The 9,640-nt window shown below is 47.0% G+C and overlaps 1 protein-coding gene across 4 annotated transcripts in view; it reads left to right on the top strand.

The window, feature by feature from the left end:
- PPP6R2 (protein phosphatase 6 regulatory subunit 2) overlaps window positions 1-9,640 on the top strand; it is a 137,305-nt gene that overhangs the window by 16,586 nt on the left and 111,079 nt on the right. For all 4 annotated transcript variants that reach the window (XM_027854384.1, XM_027854383.1, XM_027854385.1 and 1 more), the window contains exon 2: window positions 7,718-7,831. The gene's annotated coding sequence lies outside the window, so the exon portion shown is untranslated. The remainder of the gene's footprint in view (window positions 1-7,717; window positions 7,832-9,640) is intronic.

Genomic DNA, 9,640 nt, shown 5'->3' on the forward strand with positions numbered 1-9,640 from the left:
AGGTACCTGCCTAGGCAGAAGACCTGGGTTCTTTACTAAGTCTGCTGCTTCTGAATTCTATACTAGGTGGTTAGGGGGCACCGGAGTGCCCAGGGGGGAGGGGGAACCTGGAGGCAGGGAGACCTGAGTTCGTATTCAGCCTCAGATACTCCCTAGCTGGGTGACCCTGGGCAAGTCACATCACCTCTTATTTCCTCATCTGTAAAATGGATGATAACAGTGCCAACTTCCTAGGGTGGTTGTGAGGATGCAGTGAGATTATATTTGTGAAGCGTTTGCAAACCTTAAAGTACCATATGAATACTAGCTATTATTATTATTTATTCTGTGACTGCGCTCAAGTCAGATAGCCTCTTTGAACCTCAGTTTCCTCCTCAGTAAGGAGTAGGAGGATAATTATGCTTGTCCTGTACTTCCAAGCAATGCTGTGAATCATTGTAAGCCCCAAAGCACTGTATAAATGTCATTTCTTAATTTCATTTTTATTATATTCATTTTTGTTATTATCCACCCTATTAGAGATACAGGCATTGGATCTAATTATCCCATTACTCTAGGGCATCTTTCTAGGCGAAAAATGGAATCGTATCCTTGTAATTGGTTTTTCCTTGATTCTGGCACCACTTTGAGTTTTTGATTGTTATTGGCGTTTGGAGTTAGCATGTCACCATTTAAGCCATTCTGTCTACTGGACATTAAAAAGGATTTGAAATCATATTTAAGCATTTGTCTGTTGTTGCTGACTGAAATCCTTTCTGCAAAATGAAAGTTTTAGTTAAATTCTTTCTGGACTATTTCTTTTCCTCAAAGTACTTAGAATTTTCTTTTGGGGACTCTTTGATGTTAATTACTGCTGTTTCCCTTTCTCATTTTCCTGACTGTGAGCAAGAATTGGTCTTCAAACACAGATAAGGAGCTTTCAGAGAGCAAACACATTTTCCACACAGGCCTGCCTGCCATTCGTGACCAGATAAAAGCAACCTCTCTCTGGATGATCTTCCCTTGGTGTGCAAGCCGGAGGTCTTTGAGCCTTTCAGAAACAGTTTGGTCCCCTTGTTATGGGTCCTGGTTGTCTGTTTTAAAATTGATTACGTTTGGGGAGAGCATGGCTTTATGACCACAGAGGAAGGAAATCTGGATTTTGTTTCTTGCCTTTTTTAGTTCTGCAATTCAACAAGCACTTATTAAGGGCCTACTGTGTAGCAGACACTGGTTAGCACAGTGGATGAAAAACAAAACAGTTCCTGTCCACAAGGAACTCGTATTGGGTTGGGGGGACAGGGGGGAGCAGTCTGCACGGGAAAGTTAAATACACAAAATCTACAAAGTAACTTCAGAGGAGGTAGGCCCCAGCACTGGGGTGGTCCAGGTGGGCTTCCTCTGGGAGTGGCGCTTGAGGGAAGCTGGACATTCCTGGACGCAGACAGGAGGGCAACCCTTGCAGCCAGGGTCCTGACAAGTCAGAGATGGATTGGGATTCGAATGATGCGGAAGCGAGCAGCCACAGTCTCCCTCAGAGTGAGGGTCTTCCTCGCTTGTCATGGAGCGATGACAGGATGGGACTAGAAAAGTGCTCCAACAGGCCTCATGACAACATTTATCAGGGACAGTTACTTTCATAGGATCCCAAGAAACCATTTGCCTCATTTTTCAGGCAGGGCCATATACAATTCTCTTAAATAAATGGGTAACATTTCCCATTTTAGACCCCAGGGAGGGAGATTCCACGTGCATTCCAGAGCTGCTTGAACTTTTGAAAGACTGGCTGAGAGAAATCCTGGCAGAGCAGAAAGAGCCAGGGGAGCTGGGTGCGAATCTCACCTCTGACCCAGACCGACCGAGTTGTTGAGCAACCTTAGCTTTCTTAACTGTAGAATAGGCATCACAGTACTTGCAAGGGACCAGCAGTGGTTCCCCAGATTGTTGAGAAGAAAGTGCTTTGCAGACCTTCAAGTGTGTTATAAATGTAGGCTCTTACCAGCTTTGTTGCTCCTCTGAACCATTTCCAAATCCACCATTCATTCAGAATGCTTGACTAGTCAACAAGTCAAGTCAGACAGCATTTACTAAGTACCTACTATGTGCCAAGCCTTGTGTCAGCTCTGAGGCTATAAAGGCAAAGCACAGTCAGCCCTTGCTCTCCAGATGCTCCAGATGCTCTCCAGTTGCCGCAGATGGTGTCCTGCTCCTTCCTGCCCGAGTGGGCAGCTTTGGGCCTGTGGCTTTGGTGCTTCCCAGAAGGGAGGGATCCTGTCCCCTCCCCCAGCCAGTGACATATAATCTAAGAGCAGTTGGTGCTACTTGCCCTCTTCGCTCCACTGGCCAGGCCCCTGGATAACCGTGGCTCAACTCCCATTGGTGAGTTTTTCCAGGGTCTTCCATTTTGTGGAGGAACTCAGGGCAGCCTGCCTTTATCCTTCGTCTGGCCCTGTTCCTGACCTCCTAGACTTTGAAATCATGCCTTCCTCCGTTAGAATGAGAGTATTCCCTTCTTGAGAGCAAGAATTGGGTTTCTTTTTGCTTGTATTTATATCCCTAGTACTTAGGACAGTGCCTGGCACATAATAAGGGCTTAATAAATGCATGTTTCTTTCATTCATTCATTCATTCAGAATGGGTACAAATGATGTAGGCAAATAATAATGCTACTAGAAATGTAAAATGCCACTCAGAATACTGGTGTGTCAGGCTGTGTTTTATACTGTCAGATGAGACATTACTGGCAAGTGTGGGCTGTATTACTGATGCAGCAATTTGGGATGTATGGTTATATTTTTAAAAGTTTATTTGTAGCCATTCACCTCATTTCTCATTTTGAACTATTAGAAAATTACATGTTCTGCTGTGGTCTTCCTGCACCCCCCCTTAGAGGCTTTTTCCTTTGCTGAGCCTCTGCAGGTTCAAAAAGAAAAGTTGGCGGTATGATCTGAACGTTAGTGAAATTTCAGACCCTTTCTCTTGAACTGCCTCTGCCTCCACCTCAGCTTGACCTTTTTTGGGATTAACTTCATCTCAAGAGATGAAATCATGGCCATGTGGTTCAGGAGCAGCTTCAAGCACAGACCCGAATGGACAGTAAATGGAATAAGACTTCCAAATGCAGGGTCTGCCTCTAAGGATCTTTAGTCTTTCTCCGTCTTCCATTGGTCAGAGGAGAAATAAGAAATAAGGTTGCCAGAGAGGACGTTTGGGAGCAGAGGCGTTAGCATCTTTGGGCGGTGAACAGCCAAACAGATTTGGCTGTGACTCTGGATTCACTTTCCTAGGGCAAGGCCGGCTAGTCATGCCATCAGGGCCCTAGGGCAACCCTGAGGGTCTTGCTCCGATGCCACTGCCTCAAGCCCCCATTCCTGCTTGTTCCCTTCCCCCACTCTTCACCACTAGGGAGTAACCTTCCCGTTTCATTTTAAGCCATTAACATCAGCTAGCTTTTACAGAGGAATATTTACTCTGAAGATAACAGAAGTGCAAACGTGTTCCTCTCTTCGGAGAGGAGCTCCCTCTCCGAAGTGTCCCCTCAGTCCCTGGGGAGAGTGGGTTCAGGCTTAGAGCATTGGTTCTGCCTGGCAGTTTGTGCAGAGCTCGGGACAGTCGAGTTTGCCTCTGCTCCCGCCGGCAGGCAGCTCTGCTCTCACTGCTTGGCGTCTGGCCAGCCCTGGCCTGGTGTCTTCTCCCTGACTTTGGGTGGCTCAGTCTGCAGAGGGTTCTTATTTCACAGTGAACACCAATGAAGCGCCTACTAAATGCCAGGCCCTGCGCTAATCTCTGGGGATACAAAAAGAGGCAAAAGACAGTCCCTGAGCTTACTCGAATGTCAGAGGCAAGATGCGAACCCGTGTCTTCCTCATTCTCTGTCCACTGCGCCAGGGTGCCTTGTACTTTGTAGTCGTTTAATAGATATTTGAAAGATCAGATGGAATTGAACTGTTAAAATCCTGTCTGAACAGGGCTTAAAAGAGCTGCCTTTAAAAATGCTAATTTCTGTGAGTGAAGGCCTGAAATGAATTGTCGGTTAACTTTTCTTTCTGGGGCAGCTTCTGAGGATGGCTTGGGGGCGCTGTAGTGCACAGAGTGCTGGGCCTAGAGCCAAGAACACCTGAGTTCAAATCCAGCCTCAGACACTAGCTTGGTAACCCTGGGCAAGTCACTTTACCTCCATTTGCCTCAGTTTCCTCATCTGTAAATGGGGATAATAGTACGACCTACTTCCTAGGGTTGTTGTGAGGATCCAGTGGAGGGTCTGCCTGCCCCAAGTCTTTCCCCACTCTAGTCCATCCTCCATTCAGCCACGACAGTGATTTTCCTCAAGAGTAGGCCCGATCATGTCAGCCTCCCCCCAGTAAACACCAGTGGCTTCCAATTGTCACCTCTAAGATCAAATATAAAATGCTCTGTTTGGCATTCAAAGCCCTTTATAGCCTCCCCTCCTCCTGCCTTTCCAGTCTTCTTACACCTCACTCCCCACCGCATACTCTTCAACCCACTGTCATTGGTCTCCTGGCCGTGCCACGAATAAGACACTCCACCTCTCAGCTTTTTTCGTGTCCTCTTGGTTCTTTTGTAGCTTTGTGACTTTTGCATGCCTATAACTTGACTGGCCCCCTGCCTCAGTTAACTAGGCCTATGATTATGAGGCATAGACAAAGTTCACATTGAGTTGAATTATTGTGGCGTAAATAATACCCACCCAAATATTTAGTAGACAGAAGATATGTGGGTATATGTGCCCCATTCATGTGGAGCCTGGAAAGGGTGAGAGTGCACGTCCAGGAAAAGCCCAGCACTGGGCAGCCCTCCCTGCTAGCTCTGTGCTGCCTGGGGAGGGGGGGGTCTGTAGGGTTTTTAGACTGAGGTAGACAGAAGGTGGTTAGGAGGCCCCACCAAAATAGGTAGGTGGGGAGGTAAGTAGAGAGCATTTGTTAAGCACTTGTCACGTGCCAGGCATTGTACCAGGTGCTGGAGAACACAAATATAAGCAAACAGTGCACCTGCTGCCCTCGTGGAGCTTCCATGCTAACGGGGAAGAAGCCAGCACATAAAGGGGATGAGCACAGAGATGGCCCAGATGTACTGTGGAGGCCGGGATCCCAGCCAGATGAGTCAGGCCAAAGCTGGCTTACAAAGCCCAGGGTGGTTCCAGGTGCAGAGCCCAATTTTGGATGGGGAAGAGGGGAGGGGGTGACCTGACATACCAGTTGAGAAAAGGTCCCAGAAGAGGAGAGACGTTGATTGGTGGAATTTCTTCGGAGTCAAGGACTTCGTCCATTGGGCTTGTTAGTCATGGTGATTGTCTTTGCCTCCTTGGGGAACGGACCTGGCCTAACTAACCTGCCACCATGTCCTTGCCAACAGTGTCTTTTATGCAGTCATATGTAACATGGTGCAACTTCGTACATGTCGTGCCCTTTTCTCTTGGCCTTCAGGTGATCTGTATTTTTGACTCATAGAATCACAGAATCTCAGAGTTTGAAGAGAGCTAAGACGCCATGTAGTCCAATCTGTAAGTCCACAAAAATCCCCCTCCCACCTGCCTGACAGTGGTTGGGCTACACTCAGGGACCTTTGCTAGATGGTGGCGAGTGAGAGAGGTGCCACAGGATTGGGGAAGAGCAAATGCTCTGCTCTCTGAAAACACAAGTGAGTAGAATAGGCCAGTAAGTTCGACTTTAATTCCTGGCCAGATTCTAGGATGTCTTACTAAAGGAATGACTCACCCCTGAATCGTAAAGTGGTCCTCACAGCCCTTGTGGCCTCATCTTAAATAGGACTGACCCGACAAGGCAACCCCGCTTATAGCAGAGCTACCTAACCAAAGCATGCTTCAAGGCCCCTGCCTTCCGCCTGTGGAAGGAGTGGAAGGAGAGAGAGAGATGAGTCCAGTTTGGTTAGGGTCCAGGAGGCTTAAAGCAGGTCCAGTGACTGGGCCCTCTAAGCACGATCATTCATGGCTCTTTGTCACTGTGGAAGGGTGGGCCGCTTCACTCAGCATTTGCCAAGGCTCCGTCCTGGGCTACAGGCTGCTGTTTAACATCTTTATCGATGATTTGGACAAAGATCTGGAGGGAAGCTGGGACGGAGAGCTGATGGCTGGGTAACTGAGTCAGGGTCCACATTCTCACACTGGACCGAATGGAACATCTAGAATTGAATAGGAACAGATATAAAACAAAGCGCTAGAAGTAAAAACATTAGCTTCACGAGTAAAAGTTGAAGGAGGCATGACTAGAGAGCAGTGCTTCTGGGAAAAAAAAAAAAGAGCTGGGCAGTGGGGGTCAGTGACCTGCAAGCTCAGTCTGAGACAGTGTGGTGGGATCTGGGGCTGCCCTAAGAGAGACTGAGTGCTGAGGAAAAAGGGAGGTGATAGTCAATAGTTAGTAAACAGTTACTGAGCACCTCCTATGTGCCAGGCACCGTGCCAAGTGCCGTGGATATAGATACAAAAGCTAGGACGGACAGTCCCTGCTCGCAAGGAGCTTACGGTCTGTTGGGGGGAGAAGACCCACAAAAGAAGGCTGCAAAGGGGGTGAGGAGCTGGTGCTGAAGTCCGCCAGAGAAGGCCCAGAGCAGTGCAGCCAGGAGAGAAATGAGCTGTCTGAGCCGAGATCTCTTCCTAAATGGAAGCTGAGTTCATGGTCCCACCCTCCAGTCCCAGGGGCGGAGGGTGGTGATGAGGCAGAGAGCCAAGGCTGATGAGATCTGACAGGGTGCTGAGGTTATGCCAGTAAGGAGCTTCCTGGGCCCCGGGGAGAAGTCAGGCAGTCCCACTGTCCTCTCAGGGGGTAGGCTACATCGGGACTTTTGTGTTCAGTTTGTGGTGCCTAACTGTCTAGGGAAGGGGACCTTGTGTTCACGCCATATTGTTCCTTCCAGTCGAAGGAACTAGTGATGATAGGACTGCAGAGGAGAAGGTGGGAGATATGGCAGCTGTCTTCAAGGGCTGTTGTTCTGTGTAAGAGGGATTCGGTTCGTCTTCCTGGTCCCAGGGTAGGAGCAGCAGGTGGGAGATGCAGCAAGGTAGATTTAGGCTTGATACAGCGACAGACTGCTTCCTAACAATTAGAGTGGAAGTATGGAATAGTGAGTCTTGGGGAAGGTATCTCAAATGAGGTAATATACACAGATATACTTTATAAATTTGAAAGCATCTCTCTCTCTCTCTCTCTCTCCTCTCTCTGTCTCTGTCTCTTTATCTGTCTCTGTCTCTGTCTTTCTGTGTCTGTCTCTTTGTCTCAGTGTCTCTCTCTGTCTCTCTTTGTCTCAGTCTCTCTATCTCTCCCTCTCTCTCTGTCTCCCTCTGTCTTTCTCTCTCTCTCTCTCTCCCTCAGTCTCTCTGTCTCTGTCTCTCTGTGTCTCTCTCTGTCTCTGTCTCCATCTCTCTCTGTCTCTTTTTCTCTGTCCCTCTGTCTCTCTGTCTATGTCTCTGTCTCTTCCCCTGCCCCTCCTCCTCCCTCTTTCACAATGGTCTCTAACGTCCTTTCTACCTCTGAAATCCTGTGGTTTTATGAAGTGGTCATCCTTTCTTCACTCGAAGACCTTGCAGCCAGGAAGAAGCCTTCATCGGTCCCAGACTGGAGTTGGACAGTAGTCCAGCAGTCTGTCCTTAGTGTCCTTAGAAATGGTCATTCCCCCATTTTTGAAACTTTTGGGTATGGGGTGTGTGTCATTAGTTAAAAATGGTTTATGCCAAACTTAATTTTTTTCCCTTTTGTTTTTTTAGGCAAGGAGATTGGAGAGAAATCTTTCCCTCAGTGAATACTCTCACAAAATCACCCAAATGTTCCTTTGCCTGAGGACAGGATTTCATCTTTGAAACAAGAAGTTTCTCCGGAAGGTATGAGAAGTTCCCTTAGCCTTCCATGCTTAGCTGCTTCATTGTACGTAGTTCACTATGCCAGCACCCTGGCGTGTCAGGCACATGGCGCTCTGCTGCCTGAACCAGTGACATTTTGGAAGATTAAAACTGGTTTGGTGTCTTTTGACCTGCGCAGGGCGAGTGTAGTGATGTGGCGTGAGAAAATTTGGTTTGGAGGACTGCCAGCCCTGGGCATGGAGTCACTTCACTGTCCTGAGCCCCAGCTTCCTCAGACTTGTTCTGCTGAGCTCATGGGACTGCTCGGAGAAGAGCATGTGGTAGGCCTTGAAGTGCTTCAGAAGGAGGAATTAGGGCTACTTACCTTATTCAAGTTGTTTAGTCCGATTGGTGAGTTTAACTTTGTCTTTGAATTGTGCCAGCAGGCCTCAGACATTAAGTTCCTGAAAATAGTGCTTGAAATGGAAATATGTCCATTGAATTTAGACTTTTCCAAAGGAACAAAATTATGAATTTTGGAATCTCTGGCTTTTTTTCCCTTAATTTTTTGTCCTTCCAAACAACCAATTTCCAGGGAGGTAGAACCAGTCAATCAGTTAATCAACATTCATTTATTAGGATGGGTATACAAAGGAGAAGCAAAAACAACCCCTGCCTTCAAGGAGCTTATATTCTAATGGGAGAGACAACATGTACATAACTAGGTCCATGCAAGATGCATAGAGGGTGGGTAGAAGGCAATCTCAGAGAAGGAGGGGCTATTACCAGCATTTGGGGGGCCTGGGAAAAGCCTCTCGTATGTCACAAGTGGCATGGGAGCCAAGTCTCAAGGAAGCAGAGTGAAGAAGGACAGAACTCTACGCATGGGGCCCACAGGGCGGAGGTATGAAGGAAAGGAGAGCTCGTGTAGCCATGGGAGGTTCATGGGAAGCTCATGGACCCAAATTGGTGTGGGCTTGGGCCACAAGGAATACATTATCACCTCATTTTTAGTATAGAGTGGATCTCTTTTGGCCATTTATGACCTGCCCTTAGATGTCTTATTTAGGTAACATGTTTGATAGAGGGCTGCTTATGTAATCTGTGTTGTCAATATTTGTCCTGATAAGAATGCTTTCTCTTTGGGAACATAAAGCTAGAGCCAAAGATTTTTAAAAGTGCATCTATTTGAATTCAGAAAAATTGGGACACTAATGCACTCTTGGTGGAGTTGTGAGCTGATCCAACCATTTTGGAGAACAATTTGGAACTATGCCCAAAGGCTGAAAACTCTGCATACCCTTTGATCCAGCAGTACCACTGCTGGGTCTATATCCCAAAGAGATCATTAAGAAGGAGAAAGACCTCTATATACAAAAATATTTATAGCAGCTCTTTTTGTGGAGGCAAAGAATTAGAAATTGAGGGGATGCCCATCCATCGGGGAATGGCTGAACAAGTTGTGGTATATGAGTGTAATGGAATACTCTTGTGCTATAAGAAATGATGAGCAGGCAGACTTCAGAAAAACCTGGAAAGACTCACGTGAAATGATGCAGAGTGAAGTGAGCTGAACCAGGAGAACACTGCATACAGTAACAGCCATACTGTGAGGATAATCAACTATGAATGACTTAACTATTCCAGCTATATAATGGTTCAGGATAGTTCTGAAGGGCTCATGATGAAAGGTGGTAGCCGCCTCCAGACAAAGAATTGATGGATCTGAATGCAGATGGAAGCATGCTTCTTTAACTTTCTTTATTTTTCTTGGGGCTCTCTTTCTTTCTTTTTCTTTCTTTCCTTCTTTCTTTCTTTCTTTCTTTCTTTCTTTCTTTCTTTCTTTCTTTC

This window comes from Vombatus ursinus, unplaced genomic scaffold, assembly GCF_900497805.2.
Source record: "Vombatus ursinus unplaced genomic scaffold, bare-nosed wombat genome assembly UNPS02010394.1, whole genome shotgun sequence".
NCBI lineage: Eukaryota > Metazoa > Chordata > Mammalia > Diprotodontia > Vombatidae > Vombatus > Vombatus ursinus.